Source organism: Pinus tabuliformis, chromosome 2_2, assembly GCF_031772625.1.
Source record: "Pinus tabuliformis cultivar Carrire ecotype Pingquan chromosome 2_2, CPIR1, whole genome shotgun sequence".
NCBI classification, from domain to species: domain Eukaryota; kingdom Viridiplantae; phylum Streptophyta; class Pinopsida; order Pinales; family Pinaceae; genus Pinus; species Pinus tabuliformis.
This window is the reverse complement of record NC_142300.1, coordinates 320,584,234-320,600,635: the sequence shown is the minus strand read 5'-3', so window position 1 is coordinate 320,600,635 and position 16,402 is coordinate 320,584,234. Positions and strand designations below refer to the sequence as shown.

At 30.2% G+C, this 16,402-nt stretch overlaps 1 pseudogene; it reads right to left on the bottom strand.

Moving 5' to 3' along the window:
- Window positions 1-3,490: 3,490 nt before the first annotated feature.
- Window positions 3,491-4,188, bottom strand: LOC149192576 (protein CHROMATIN REMODELING 8-like; annotated as a pseudogene).
- Window positions 4,189-16,402: the final 12,214 nt, after the last annotated feature.

Here is a 16,402-nt window from a genome sequence, read left to right as displayed (position 1 = left end):
ATGTTTAATGGATTGGTCATAATAAATATAATATGCAGGGCGGCTGAAGTGTTCCTAGCGTTTACGGCACCCTGCACCTTCGCGGGCGTTGCTGGGCAGCGGTCAGGCAGATTCGACCAGTCATTCTGATTGCCTCGACGAAGGATTCGGAACGCCATTCTCCAAAAAGGGTGACCAATTCGTTGAATCTGGGCATCTTAGGTTTCCAATGAATTAAATGAGGAAACATATAGACAAAATTCACTCTTACAAAAAATACAACCACCAATCGTATCTTCCTTGACCTGGGAATCCAATCTTGTCAATCTTGTCTATAACACGACTTCAAGAAATTATATAGAAATTATGTCGGTGCAGAACAAATGTCGTTTGGGTGGTTCTTGAGCTTATAGAAGATATCACATCTTGGCATTTATTCTCACTGGTCAGTCATAAATTTTGCAAAATTATAAATTATATATATATATATATATATATAATTAAATATTTTTTTATTTTTTTTAATTTATAATATGTTTGTAATATTAGAGTGTTTTTATGCACTGTATTTTTTATTATCTTTATTTCTGACTAGGGGTAGGAGGCAGTTACTATATTGACTCGCGCAAGGCCACTTATGGAAGTGGGGTCTAAATTTTTTGACCTCTTACAACTTCTTCAAAATGTAAAGTAGATAGCATCATTGAAAGATATGGCGAATAAGAGTCTTGGCCAATCATATTGAGCCACATCATCTTAACCTACCATGTGTAGCTACCAATTCACATGTCATGTCATGTAAAGTGACAGTTGTCGACTCGCTCATACCAGGCCATGAATTGATCCCGGTTCACACGACCCAACTACAACATAATATATAATATATGTTTGATGTATGTGAGCGTGGGCCCTCTATGGCCATGTCACCGTGGGAAATAATTCTCGGTGAGGATCAACCCTATTACCCATTGGAATTACTGGGGAAACAATATTCTAGGCTACGTGGCATATGCACCAATGATAGGCATCGGTACTATGTTCAATACCACCTCCTTGACTCATACATAGAACATAACACATGTGGCAAATGTTCTCACTATACAGGCCCCACATGCCAAGTCACCATGGGACTTAAATCCTGCCAAGTGCTACGAGACCCTTCAGGCAAGTCTTAACGACAAGTCACAAAGGAAATGATTGCCTAGTGACTGACTATTCCCATCATACATGCATGTATGCTACTCTCAAAAGATCCGGGGACGACCATGAGCTTTCCGGGAAGAAACATATAGTGATGATTGATGTAATTGTGGGTTTGCCTGGTACAATTTGACGGCTCCACAGCAGCTCTATTAATGGCATCCATTTATTTGACGGTACCTTTATTCGAGCTCCTAACATGCTATTTTAAGGAAAATCTTAAATGAACCACCAACTTAACTACGACGGTCACTTGTCTTCATATTGTTTCGCAGCATGGTGGAGAAAGAGAATTCCCGAATTGTTCATCGGCTTGGTGGAGAAGGAGAATTCGTTCGAGATCAAGAAAGTAGACACCAGACTTTTCGATTTCATTCCTATGCTTGGAGGTTGCTCTAAAAACCTTTCTCTTCATTTAACCGGGGGTTGTTGCTCGAAATTCAAAGGTAAGTTTATGCCGAAATATGATTGAGTTCGCTCACAATTTTCTTCATTTGAGCAGTTAAATACCATTATAGAACCTTCATATCCATTTATATTCAATAGATAGGCCCAACAACTTGTATGTCTTTGTATCGATTACAATGAATCTAATTGCTCCTATGGAGCACGATAATGCCACCAATGAATACAAAACAATAATGGAAAAATTCAGAAGCAATAGGAGGTGGAAGAACAACTTATTCTTAGGCTTTCTTCCAACATTCAAGAAAGCCATTGCTGGCAATATAAAATCTTGAGGAGTAAATCCAATTGTCTAACAAAGTGCAACAAAATCTCTCAAATTTTCCTCAAAATATGCATATGTCGGCCTGCAATATATCTGTGAGGTAGTTTCAGTCAAATACATATTAGGCTTTTAATTAAATAATAACTATATTGGAATTGATTCTTGTGCATTATATCATTACATGTAAACACATATATCTAGCTATTTACCTGATAACAGCTTGAAATTTGAATCACAGCAAATACGTTTTCCATTACAATTGTCCATATCGGGGTTGTCAAGGAGCTCAGAATATATGATTGAACCACCAAACCAAATGCCCAATAGCCCACGAATGCTAGTATCTAGTAGCTTAAAATGATAACAGTGTATGCTGCTGGAACACCTTTGTACACATTTGTCTTTGCAGGATCCCTGAGAGTTGACTGCAGGATATAGAGGTTGATATTAAATTTGATTTCTTTGATTTGAAATAAAGGAAACTTCTTGGAACAGCGATACATTGACTATGGAATGTGAGTTCATAAAGCAAATCTAAGCCATGGAACTAAATGGTTAAAATGGACATAGATTGTGACCTTTAAGCGAGAATCAGAGGGCCTTAAATCCTAATTTTTTTGTATTATGGAATGTGTAAAGACCGATCCATAATAAAATTGTTATAATAATATAATAATAATTTAACTAGTATTCATATTCAAAAAAGGCAAAATTGTTATAATAATATAATAATAATTTAACTAATATTCATATTCAAAAAAGGCAGGCTCAGATTCTGAGCCATCAGCTTGACAGTGTCTTTACAATGGTTTCTGTTATCTTATTTCCAGTGTTCTTTGTGGCAGGCCATTTTGGTCAGCATGGTAGTTATAGGCTGGTGTTGTGTCTTTTATTTCTCACTTGTCACTGTCCTCCGTAAAGAGAGTCTATTTTTGGATATGGTCTGGTGAGAGACCGGCTTGCTCTTTGTACTTCTTGATCTAAACTCCAGTTTTTTGAAATTAAGAAAATTCACCACATAAAAAATAATAATTAAATATCTATCTATATATGTTACCTGAAATACAGGTACCAATAAACTGTTATCCTTGGTTTCATTTTTGAATATATATATATATATATATATATATATATATATATTCAAAAATGAAACCAAGGATAACAGTTTATTGGTACCTGTATTTCAAGTAACATTGCATCACCAAAAGAAAAAGTTATTGTCCGAAAAGCATTGAATGCTTTAAATATCTTGACATTTGAAGTCCCATGTAGCTAATAATCCACTGAGTTTTTATTGAGCTGCTTTACTGCTTGGAAAAGGTTTTTGTTAATCCTTGGTCAAATAAATGCCAAAAAGGTTCGCGACTTATTTTTACCAACTCAATCAGAAAAAAGTGTTGCCCATTTGTAGTACTTTATCCTAACTATACAAATCATTCTAATGCATTACATTATAGAACCTTCATATCCATTTATATTGAATAGATAGGCCCAACAACATTACATTATATAGATAATCCAGTCTGCAGTTACGCTTGATGGTAGTTAACTGTTCGAGAATATTTGTAGAGTGTTGTGTGTTTAGTGACTGGTAGTAGGCCTGCAGCTTCCAGGTGCCCTTTCAAATCCATTCACCAGTCTAGGGGTTGCTCCATATATTGTTTGCAACGCTATCCCTGCACCTATAACACATTTTCAATTACCACGTATCCATGCAAGAAGATTGCCAGAACTCAAGGCCCTCCCCAAGGAGGCTCTGGCAAGACGTGCTTTCCAACCATGGGATGTACTTGCTTCATTGATCCTGGAATATTCAGTAGAATGAGAAACCAATTGGGAATTTATTTTTGATCCAAATCTCCTCCTTTCATTTGTTGGAGCTCTAGTTGCACCAGACATTCCTGTCCATGCCCTCCCCAAGGAGGCTCTGGCAAGACGTGCTTTCCAACCATGGGATGTACTTGCTCCATTGATCCTGGAATATTCAGTAGAATGAGAAACCAATTGGGAATTTATTTTTGATCCAAATCTCCTCCTTTCATTTGTTGGAGCTCTAGTTGCACCAGACATTCCTGTCCATGTCAGGATTGATATGCTATCTTCCCGTCTATGCATTCAAGATTGCCTTAAAGCTTCAGCTGCTCTTTGTGAAAGTAGAGAAGCTTCAACTGCTCTTTGTGAAAGTAGAGAAGCTTCATCTTCTCTTCATCATTGATGTCAGGAACAGCATCGTGATCCATATAGCTATGAATTCCATTATCCAACAAGACTTTTAACATATCAGATTCATCTGTATGTGAGGCCTATTCTTTAGCTTCAACCTTTTCTTTCCCTTTGGTTCTAGGAATATCTTTGTGGCAGCCTCCATCACGCTTGCTACGAGTTGAGGATAGACGCACTGGTTGCAACGACATTATTGCAGAAACTAAATATCCTGCAAGCACTATATATATATATATTGCAAAAACGTGTTGTTTGCAACGACATTGTTGCAGAAACTAAATATCTTGCAATCAAGATAATTTTTTTAAATATTTAAAATATATATATAATGTTGTTAATATTTAATGTTTTTTTTTAATCTTTTAATTTAGTTTAATTTAACTTATTTTTAAAATAGTTTTAGTTTATAGTTTATTTGATTAGTTTTAGTTTTAGTTTTATCTCAGGAGCTCTATCTTTCCAACCTATATCCTTCCCTTACATGCTTTTCATGGAGGGGTGGATTACTTCACCTATGTATATCACATAATTAGATGTAACTCCTGTCGTGTAAATTTATGTATCAATAGATTTATTTAGCAGAATGTGTTGGGTTTTTTGAAATATTGGAAAATTTTATTATGATTTAGTATTCAATTGGTAGTGATATTTGATAAAGAAAAAGAAATTATATCCCAAATTTCTAGACCCTAGATACAATTTATTTCGATACATCGCTTCTATTAGATGAAAAATTTTACGACATGATTGAAGTCTATAATCTCGAATTGATCAATATTTTTATTTGGTGGATTTATTTAGTTTAAGATTTATTTTAAATATAGATTTAGTTTAATTTTATTGTAGGTTTAAATTAATTTTAATTTATTTTTTAAGTTTTTGGTTTAAATTGATATTTTAATTAAGAAATTTGGTTTTGTTCACGTAGAGGATATATATATATATATATATATATATAAATATATAGGGAAATAAGTATTTTTTTAACAAAAACTAATGGATATTTAATTTAGGTAAATATTTAATATATTTTTATTTTTATTTTTTTAAATTGTGCATAGTTAACTTAAATATTTAATTATTATTTATTTTGAAATAATAATAAAATTTAATTTATTAAATTATAAAAGAATATATTTTGAAAAAGTTGATAGTTATGGATAACCAAAAAGAAATAGATATGAATATTGATTTTTACTTTAAAGGTTTTTTATGATGTTTTTAACAACACTATTCTTTACATATTCATTTATAAGGAAGTAAGAAAATGGAGGAAAATAGACATGAATGGGAGGTAATTATCAAAGGCCCCAAGCAAGTGTTCACTTGTCTTGTTGGTGGTTGTGTGGGGATCTTGAGTCGACCTAAGCTATCTGGCCTTAATCACCATCGCGCTATCACGCACAATCTCCCACCAATTCCTCCACGTCAAAGAGGTCGGGTAAGAGATGCAAATGCTAAATGGGTTGTCAAATCAACAAGTGCAATTAAAAGGAAAAATGAAAAAATACAATATGATTTAGATGCAAGGCTATGTCGTACATGAAAACAAGCATATAAAAGATTTGTCAATGAATAAATTCTTTCCGCTGTAAGTATTTATTAGTATCTATTTGTATATGTTTTTTATTAATATGAATTTATTGTTGTGGACTAAATTCATTGAAACTTGTTTTCACAGTAAATTGTTACATTTGATCAGCTTAATGATACTTCAAAGCAAAAAATTTGTGAAAAAATTCAACGTTGGGATCAGAGTCTACCTCGTAGACGTATGGAAACAATGAAGCACATAGATATTGCTATAAAAGAGAAATGAAGGATTGAGGTTCCTGATGATGTGGGGGAAGAAGGATTAGATGGGCACACCCATATATTAAACTTTGATGAAACTAATAATGACAATGACAACACATTTAAGTCCATTTTTTGCATATCTTAATTTTTTAGACATTTTAACATCAGATAATATTTATATTTATTATAATTGTATATTAATTTCTCATTTTTATTGATATGCATAGCCTAATCAACAAAATTCCTAAAATTAAAGCTACCATCTATTACGATGCTCACCTAGATTTCAAGGGTTTTAAGGGGTTATTGGGCCAGTAAGTTTTTAATCCATATAACATATTCCACAAAAAACATTAATATATAAATTATTATGTTTTACCATAATAATGGGATGAGAAATGGATGTTCTACATTCTATATTGTTATCCTTGATTCGTTTTGTATATATATATATATATATATATATATATATATATATATATAGTTTCTTATTTATGGTGCAGGTGTTCCCTTTGGAACCATTGCAATCACTAAAAACCCCTGAATATTGTCGAAGCCTTAAAAAAATGGAAATGAAATGGTTCAAATGCTTCAACCATCTTCACATCCAATGTCACAATGCAAAATAAGTTTATATTTATTTATACTCTTATAATTATATCATATTTTTACATTTATTTCTATTTCAGTCACATACTTATATCTATGTATAATCTAATGTTCAGAGTAATGAATATACATCTCCTAAAACACCTTTTCACATGTATGTTGGTGAACATGATAGTCAGCAAAAATCACATTCTCCTCAACCATTGCAACATTCATCTAGACTTCAAGATAATTTAAGAGAGGTAAGTTATATACCATATATCTTAGCTCACAATAACATTGACATATTTTTTTATAATTTGAAACTAAATAACTAGTTAATGCATTGTCTTTTCATATTTGTTACATGATCTCCATATTTTCATTATATCTATATGGATTTTGATATTTATAGATAGCTAGTTAATGCATTGTCTTTTTATATTCGTTACATGGTCCCCATATTTTCATTATATCTATGTGGATTTTGATATTTATTGATAATGTTGTAGTTTCCACAGAAAACAAAAAAGATAAATGTTGATGCTATCGTTAAAAGGACCAAAATCATGCCAAACAACTTGAAAGAACGTGGGTTCAAGTCATGCAAACAATACATAGAGCATATATGCTCAACTAGCATTGCTCTCACTAAACCCACTAGGTTTTCTACTTTGAAGCCTAAACATTCCAACAAGTTTAAATAGATTAGGCTACAATAATATAACTTTAGCCATTGTTTTGTCTATAAAGGAGCTATAAGGACAGTTTCAATATATTAACTTTCTTTTATTTTGTTTTAAATGTTTTAAATACCAATACTTTTGGCACCTAAAACACGAAAGATACATTTTGTTTAATGAGAACTAGTTTTATTTAGATATATAAAGTATGAGTTTTTGTTTGTAGAATATTACATGTGCTCCCTCCAACTAGGCATATATCTTTATCATTTTTAACATGAAACGTTTGACAAAATCTTGCTAAATTTGATGTTGGCTTTAAGTAAAATGTTCTTTAAAAGGTTATCAATCTTTGGAAGATTATATATAGTTTAGTCACATTTTTTGTTGGTATTTCTATGCACTATGGATGGGTAGAAATCTATGATATTCAAGATAGCATTTGATTCATTGAAGAGCTAGTGATAAAAAATGCAAAAAAAATATGACTTTTATTTACGAAATATTATATACAATTCATGTATTTAAAGACGCATATATTTCTTGAATGCATTTCTTTACATAAAAAGTGTTAATAATTGTTCAATTACATTTATATGTTAATACATGAAAAATATTTTTATCTTTAGATTATAAAATTTTCTTATAATTATGATTATAAAGATAAAAATTTATCCATTTTTTTATCTATTTGAATGTAAACATTATATATAAAAATGATTGTTATTTTTTTCAAAAGAGTTATAAATAAAACGTACTATCGTCTTTAGAAATTTCTTATGAATTGAATTTCAACTTAAACCTTCTATGAAATATAATTTTTTATTATTTTTATGTTTATATTAAGTTTTTTATTATGTTATTTTATTCCAACGTATAAGGATGAATCATTTAAAAAAAATAAAAAAACTGGTAGTTTATCTTTATCACTCCAACTAAATACAACCAAGTAGTTTTTTTTAATATAAATACTTAAATATCAAACCAAATTAAAAATTGATAAATAAATATGAATACATAAATGTATAATATTATGTTATAAATTTTATATAATAGTAATTATTGTTAAAACATTAATGACTTACACAATTACGTCCCTATTATCAATATTTTTATTAATATAAAGTATGTGTGTGCATAGTTAATAATTTATTATTTATTATCAATATATTATCAAATATAAATAATTTTTTTTTATAATGTTAATATATAAAGGGAATATATGAAGTAATCATGTGAAAGTTGATAAAATTGATATAAATTATATATATATATATATATATATATATATATATATATATATGGGGGAAATATCTTCCAAATCCATTCAAAAGAACAAGAAATATTTATCATATAAATGCTTAGTAAGAAAAAAACTATATGAAATGAATTTCTTCATTCACCATGTAGCTATAAAAAACCACTTATATAAGACTTTACCTATTCTCAAAAAATCATAGTAGATCAAATAACAAATCCTAATGAACCAAAGTAGTGCATATATTACCATTTGATAACAACGCCGACATTGAAATTCAAACAAGAATGAAATTTCAAAAAAAATAATAATAATCATTCCATTTCATTGGAAAACTGTAAGAAAAAAAACAATTTTAATGTTTGTAGGCCTTGAAGCTATTCTCTCCTAAGTTTTCTGCTTGCTTCCCTATAATAAACATCTACACATTGTTAAATGGTTGACTCCATCATCCATAAAATCTAGAGAGTCTCATAAATTGTAGAGTAAAGATTCATTTCTATTTAAATTTTAAAATAGTGTCATTAAAAATTGTGGGGTGGAGATTCATTTCTAATTAAATTTTAAAAATAGTAAGGTTGTCTATACTCAATTTTCAAAGTTTTTATTAAATTACATTTTAAAATTTCTTCCAAATTTTAAATAAAAATTTATTATAAAACTATTTTTTCTAGTCTTTTTTAACCTTTTAATAATTTAATTTGTAATGACTCTTTGGGAGAGCTCAATTGAAGTTTTGGGTTCAAATATTGTGTCATCGGAGAATTGGGGTGAGAAGTTAGACATGATGAAGATATAATCCAACCAAGCTTACCAAAAAACAAATTGTAAAATTTTAATTTTAATTTATATAAATTTCTATGAAATTATTATATATAATAATTATTTTCATCTATCCAATATTATACATTTAAAATTTGTGATAAAACTTATATAATTAATATAATATATATAACTTACAATTAAATCAAACATATACCAAATTTAAGATATGTTATTAATCTTAATTTAGATATTATAAATAACCAAAATTGTATGTACTCTAAACAAAATTTGCTTTTGCATCTTTTAAATAATGTAATATTAAAATAGAAAGTACTATCCATATTGTTTATTAAAATGAATATTCCAAAAATACATATATTAGTTTATTTATTGATTTCAATACAAATATTATATGGTGTTGATGTTCAATTTAAAGATAAAATAGAGAAATTCTATTTAATTTATGCTTTAAAGTTTTTAACATTCTTCTCAACTTTTAAAAACATTTTAACTATTTATTCATTATAATGATTATGGAATTTTAATTAAGCTTTGTTTATATTTATATGAAATTCTTGAATATAGACATGGTTTTTATTTTTGAAATATTGTATATAATATATGTATTTAAAGATGTATATTTTGTTTGATGTACCTATTTGATATAAACAATATTAATAATTGTTAATTTAAATCTAAATGTTAATATATGAAAATAGTTTTTATCTCTAGAATATAAAATATTCTTATAATATTGATCATCTATATTATTTGCTCCTTGTTTATAATGAAAGTTTCAAAGTTTTACACATCTCATCTATTGTTGGTTGTAATATCAATTACATTTTAGATATTATATAATCTCCATGTTGAGTGGTGAAGTTTACACATCATCTTTCTACTAAAAAGTAGAAGTAACACATATGTATGAAATTAAAATATTTTATTGCCAGTTACATTATCTATCTAATTATGTTATCTACGATGGACATTGAAGTATTTTGTTTATAGGTGATATTGATATGGTTTTTTTTACTATTATTAATATTTATGTTCAATATTCAATAATTTCCATTATTACATTTTTTATGTAATTATTATTTTATTTATCTTAATGTAACATTACATGATGAAAGCAATAATTAATATTAATATTAATACTAAAAAAATTAAAAAATTACTATATAAAGTACATATATAAAGTAATCACATTAATGTATAGGTAAAATAGATTCTTTTTATATTGATCGTTTAAGTGGGAGGGGGGAACTATCTTCCATATCTATTGAAAAGAACTAGTAATTTTCATGATATAGTTGTTTAATAATAAAAATTTACATGAAATGAATTTCCTATTCGCCTTAAATAGATAACAAACCAAAGAACAAACCATAATAAACCGCGGTGCATATATTACAATTTGACATCAATGTTGACATTAAAAGTACACCAATATTTAGTACAAGAACTGAATTTTAAAAGTAAGCCTCCTCTAAGAATAGTTCATTACATTTCATAGGAAAAATAGTTCAATTCATTTCAAAAAATAGTTCATTACATTTCATTGGTAAAAAAATTCAAAAATAAAGACACTAATACTTTGTAAAATGGCTCATATGCCTCTGAGTTTATTCTCATCGAAGTTTATTCCCACTCCCCTATCAAAAACATCAGCCTTTGCGCATCTTCAATGTCCAGAACTGCATGACAATAAAAACATTAACAAATAAAATATTTAGCATTGTTAAAAAAAATCTGAATATTACTAAGAAAAAATTAATTCCCACATATTATGAGTGTAAGATCAATCGAACCCATATATGAATTTAAGATAGGTTATTAATTTGAATTCAAATATTATAGAAAATGATAACAAAAGGAGTAACATTTTTCCCCAACTAACATCATGTAAGTGTGGTTAGAGGAATCTGACATTTGTCCATAATTATTCTATCCTTGCACTAGAATTATAAACTTTGATATTAAATTTACCTTCCATCAAACTTCACATGTTCAATTCTGGAATCAATGGGCTTGTCAGCATGTTTGTGCCAATTTCTTGAATTGCTACATAATTTGATTGATATTTGATCAGAAACGACGTCCTGACAAAATAAAGTTAGAGTTGCTTGCATGACATTGCCCACTAAATATTTAATTAGATAAGAATTCATTCAATTATATAAATAAACAACAATAATTTATAAATGTGTCCGTGTTGAACCCTTGACAATATCATTGGAAAATAATTGTCCAACATGCTTTTGTTGATTCTGAGATGTAGATCCCTCAATATTTCCTTTTTTTTTAAAGAAAGTATTTCATTTGTTTTTCCATGCTCTTCGTTGACTTTTGAGCGAACTCGCCCAACCTTTTCAAATTGTGGTTTTTCCTTGAATTTCTTTCATGACCATGTCGTATCTTTTTACTTCGGGGGCTCAAAAAAGTATGTTTTCTCTTAGTCATAATTCTTGATGGAGACATCACAATAGAAAAAAAATTATTTGTCTCTTCACTAAATGTGCTACACATATCATCAATTCCATTATCAATTTCTTCTAAACTCTCCAATTTGTAGGAAAATTATTTAATATATCCATTAGCCTTTTGTTGATTAATGCACGTACAACTTTTGATCTTTCAATCTCAGAGATTAAATTTGTGAGTGGCATAGTTGAAAAATCAATAGGTTCTGATAAAATAGCCACATGTTGAATGCTTGATTGGTCTTCTAACAACGAGCTCATTATACCTGCTTGATTTAAATCAACTAAAATCTATGACTTTCGATAAGTGGACAAGGAAAATTTGGAAACATGTTAAAGCCCAAACTGTGTTCACTGGCCCACATTTGAACTTTGAATATATGCTTACAAACATTTCCATTCAATGCCCAATCACAACTACAAAAATTAAACTCGGACCCTATGCATATGACATTATACCAGGTATGAGAAGTATCCTTATTTTAGCTACGAACCATAAATTCATTTATACTCTTAGGGTCATGCAGACAATCTTCATCTTGTACCTCATTTTCTCTAGACTTTGAGAGAGTCTCTTGTTTCTTACACTTTGTAGGCCTTATAACTCCTACTTCTTTTAAACGTTGATTGTGAATATAATACAATTCAACTTTTTTCAACAACACAAATATTAGCCAATCCACACGTTTGTGGCAAGAATTATTTGCCTCATATAAGTACCTATACCTTAGATGTATATGGTATGACTCAATTGAATTATTTGTGTCTTGATTAGAATGTGGAAAATTCCAATAAGCTTTTGCCCAAATGTCTGCTAAAGGTAATGACCACAAATTATTATCAACTATAAGATAATGATTGAAAACATTCAATTACAAAATAATAGTCATGATATGATGTTGCATAACACTTACATATTTTATCATTGGATATCCAAGTGGTGTCAAAATATTTCAAAAAATGTTCCTCTTCACTAAATTCAGAAAATATTCCTGCAACAACTTTTCGTACTGACTCATCATCTTTGAATGAGTGCATGATTATCCCTAAAGAACATAAAATGCAGAATTTGTTTTCTTTGTGTTTAACTTTGCTTCAAACATTTTTCACCCATGCTCAATGGACGTGCCATACACATAATAGGATGGAGGAACTAGTTAGGCACCTGCATGGTGCAACATTAGAATAAAGTAGATTATGAATGAAATATGTTTTTCATGTTTCTTTTGTAAAAAAGAAAATGGTACCTTAATTATTGAATGTTAGCAGAAGCATCATCTATGATAAATGCTTTTACATTCCAAACTTGATGCTCTTTCATTCCCATTGCAAATAAAGCTGCCAACAATTTTTTAATATCATCTGTGGTATTAGGTGAAGAAATCACCCAAGCCACCGAGACACCATTACGATGTCTTTCGAATACCATTAAGGTATAGAGTTGATACTACATTCAAAAAACATTATTATAAGTATTATGTTAATAAAAGACTTCTTTTTTATCATTATAGGAATCAAAAAGATTGATAATACACAGCCCATACATATTCGTACTAAATGTAGAATACATTGACATAGCGTTGTTTTTTGAATGTGTCACCATCACGGAATGCATCCAATGTGTTTGTATGCCTATAATAAATGGTATGTTTTGCACAACATCTTGTTTTTCTATAGAAAACGAAACTATCTGGAAACTGATTGTAGCAACACTTGACACTTGTTGGATCATTTCCATCCTTCATATAATCCTTTTGTCTAATATTGTTGTAAATGTTAGAAATATCCATCCTAGTCATTAAAGTGTCCCGACCCATCCCTGTAAATAGCTCGCCAGATTGGTTCTCCACATCAGACATTAATTTGTTCCAAATCATTGTGACATTAAAACCATCTTCAACCATACTGCACACACTAGCTCGTAAATCAAAGGATACATGTGGCGCATACATGAACATTTGAGGTCTTCCCACTGCACTCTTTCCATGAAAGAAAGCACCAGATTTATCAAAAAGGTCTACACCCAATGTATGTTATGATAGCACCATTTGGACACATATAAAGGCGATGCATAATGAAGTGACATCTACAACCAACTTTTATGCTTTGGCATGGACTCCTTTTTTTTGTTCTTGATTCTTTGTATTTTCATCGTCTACGTATCTACATGTTGACTCAAGACCATATGCACACCAATAACTAAATAAAAACAATGATAAGAAATTAGAAAACATGTCTACACATTTTGACTTCATTTGAACTTGAATTAGATGTATTTAATCAATTGAACAAATAAAGACTCACATGGTATATTCAATATATGTGTTAATGCGAGAACATATAACTTCCTCCACCCTTTTAGATTGATTTGTACTAACAACAAATTGAGTGGGAGCATCTTCATCTAATTTCTCTCCATTTATAAAATCATCCAGTCGACTATAAGGAATAATCGCTATTTGATCCCCTTCAATTCCATTCCATGTTAAATATTTAGCAGAAAATTCTATCATATCATCTAGGTTTTTAGTGTCCAACTCCATATTTTCATCGCACTTTCCCATTTATAGAGTACCTATAAAAATTTGAAGTATTAGGAGAACAAAAAATATGACAAAAAGTTTTTATAAATATTTTCCTATATGTGCTTCCTTATCTACATGTGTGGCTTCTAGATATACATATTGATATATCTTTGTGCAATTAAAAAATTCACACATAGAAAAGTCAAAAGTGCATTTATAAAATTTAATTTCTCTATATATGTTTGTGTATCCATTTGCATATATAGAAGCACTTGCATATACATATCGCTTCTTGCAGTGAAAATAATTGATTTTGGGGGAATTGTTTTATGAAATAAAGGAAAATAGGAGAAAAAGAAGGTGAAAGGTTAGATTGCATGAGGAGAAAATTGAAGGAAAAATAGAGGAAAATGAAGAAAACAGAGGCTTCAATGATAAAAAGGACTCTGAGGAGAAGTTCACAACCTTTTATCAGTTCAGTTTTGGAGCTCTCTATCTATTCTATCGTTATACTCTTGCACACCTAGAGCTTTCTTGCAGCACTCTTTGAGCTTCTTGGCATACTTTGGATTTGGTGAAAGAAGGCAAAGGAAGGTAGGAAAGCGCAAGGGAACAGGTGGATCAACAACTACAGTTGGATTGTTTTGCATGTAACAAGTTGCATGTATGATTTTCTTAATGCATGGTAAATGCATGTGGTTTCTTGGTTATGATATGTCGTTGACATGGATGATTTCCTGGATAAATAGTGGTTTTAGACTTGCCTTGTCATTTTGTGGATAACCATGGTGTTGTGGGTTTTCCCATTTGTTATTTAATTGGTGCTCATGTTCCTTATGGTTGTGGGTTGAGTTACTAGTTAAATGTGGGAGGATTCATTACACAAATTGTGCCATAGGATGAACAAGGACAAGGATTCTCCTAATAAGTATGTGCATACCAGAAACATTACCCCCATTCGAAATTGTCTGGTGGTTAGAACTAAGCAGAGGGTTCCAACCAAATGGTCCTATGATAGACAAGGCTACCATTGAATCTCATGTTAAATGTGAGGAAACAAAGTAGGAATCATATCGACTTGTGTTGTCTTCATCAGTAAAGGTGGCTAAAATTTTTAATTTAAGTCTTGACAACATTCTTCACAACATACATGTATATTTTCCACTTAGGGCCATGTTAACTCAGGACCATGTCAACTGAGGAGTAAGCAGTGGCTCCAAAGCCTTGCATGCAGGGTTAGTGATGTATGGTGTAATAATGTGTCTTGGAACTTTTGCTTAATTCAAAAGCCTTCTCACAAGCTAGCATGTTTTCAACATTTATTGTAACTGCTGTAAGACTAATCTTTAACACTTGTAATGCATGTTTCCTTAACCTGTATTTAACACTTGTAATTCACTTGTAGCTATGCACATCCTTTTGTGTGGTGTATTCCTAGCAGAGTTGGGACTTCTCCCAACAGACTTGGGACTCACTCCAACAAGAGACACTTATAATCACTAGGCACACGAACTTCACTTCTCACAAGACAAAGAATACCACTCTCCTATGATGACAAGCAAGAGTTGAGGAAAATGTTTAAGATAATGGCAACCGGACCATCATACCGAATGGGACTCCCACACCAAATGGTGTGAGGTCTAGTTTGGACTTCATACCGGGGTGACCCCTGAATGTTAGCGGGTCCAGTACCGTCAACACATACAAAACCCGTATAAATTTTAAAGGATTTCCATTTAATTTATTTTATTAATTAAAATAGAAAGACGCCAACGAATATTTTTATATATATTTGTAAATGGTTTGGTTTCTTTTATTGGACCAATTATTTTGAATAGAGAGATAATGTATTAATTGTCAAAAACTTTGTTCCTCAACTAATTTTGTTTTAATAGTTAGTTTAGTTAGGCTAGGTACAAGAAATGAAAATCCAGGAATAAGATTTTGGGGGGGTTCCAGAATTTTGTCCCTCAGAGGAAAATACAATATTGTACTTTCACTTTTCATGTGTTGATGAATAAATTTTTCACGGTGATTCCATAATTTGTTTGGTATGATAAGTGTTTCCTGTTTCATCTTCTGTTGATTTTTCTTCTTAGAAAAGAGTAATGAAGTTGTTGGGATTTGATTTTACAATGTTGTGAGTTTGAGTTTTTGTGAATTAAAGC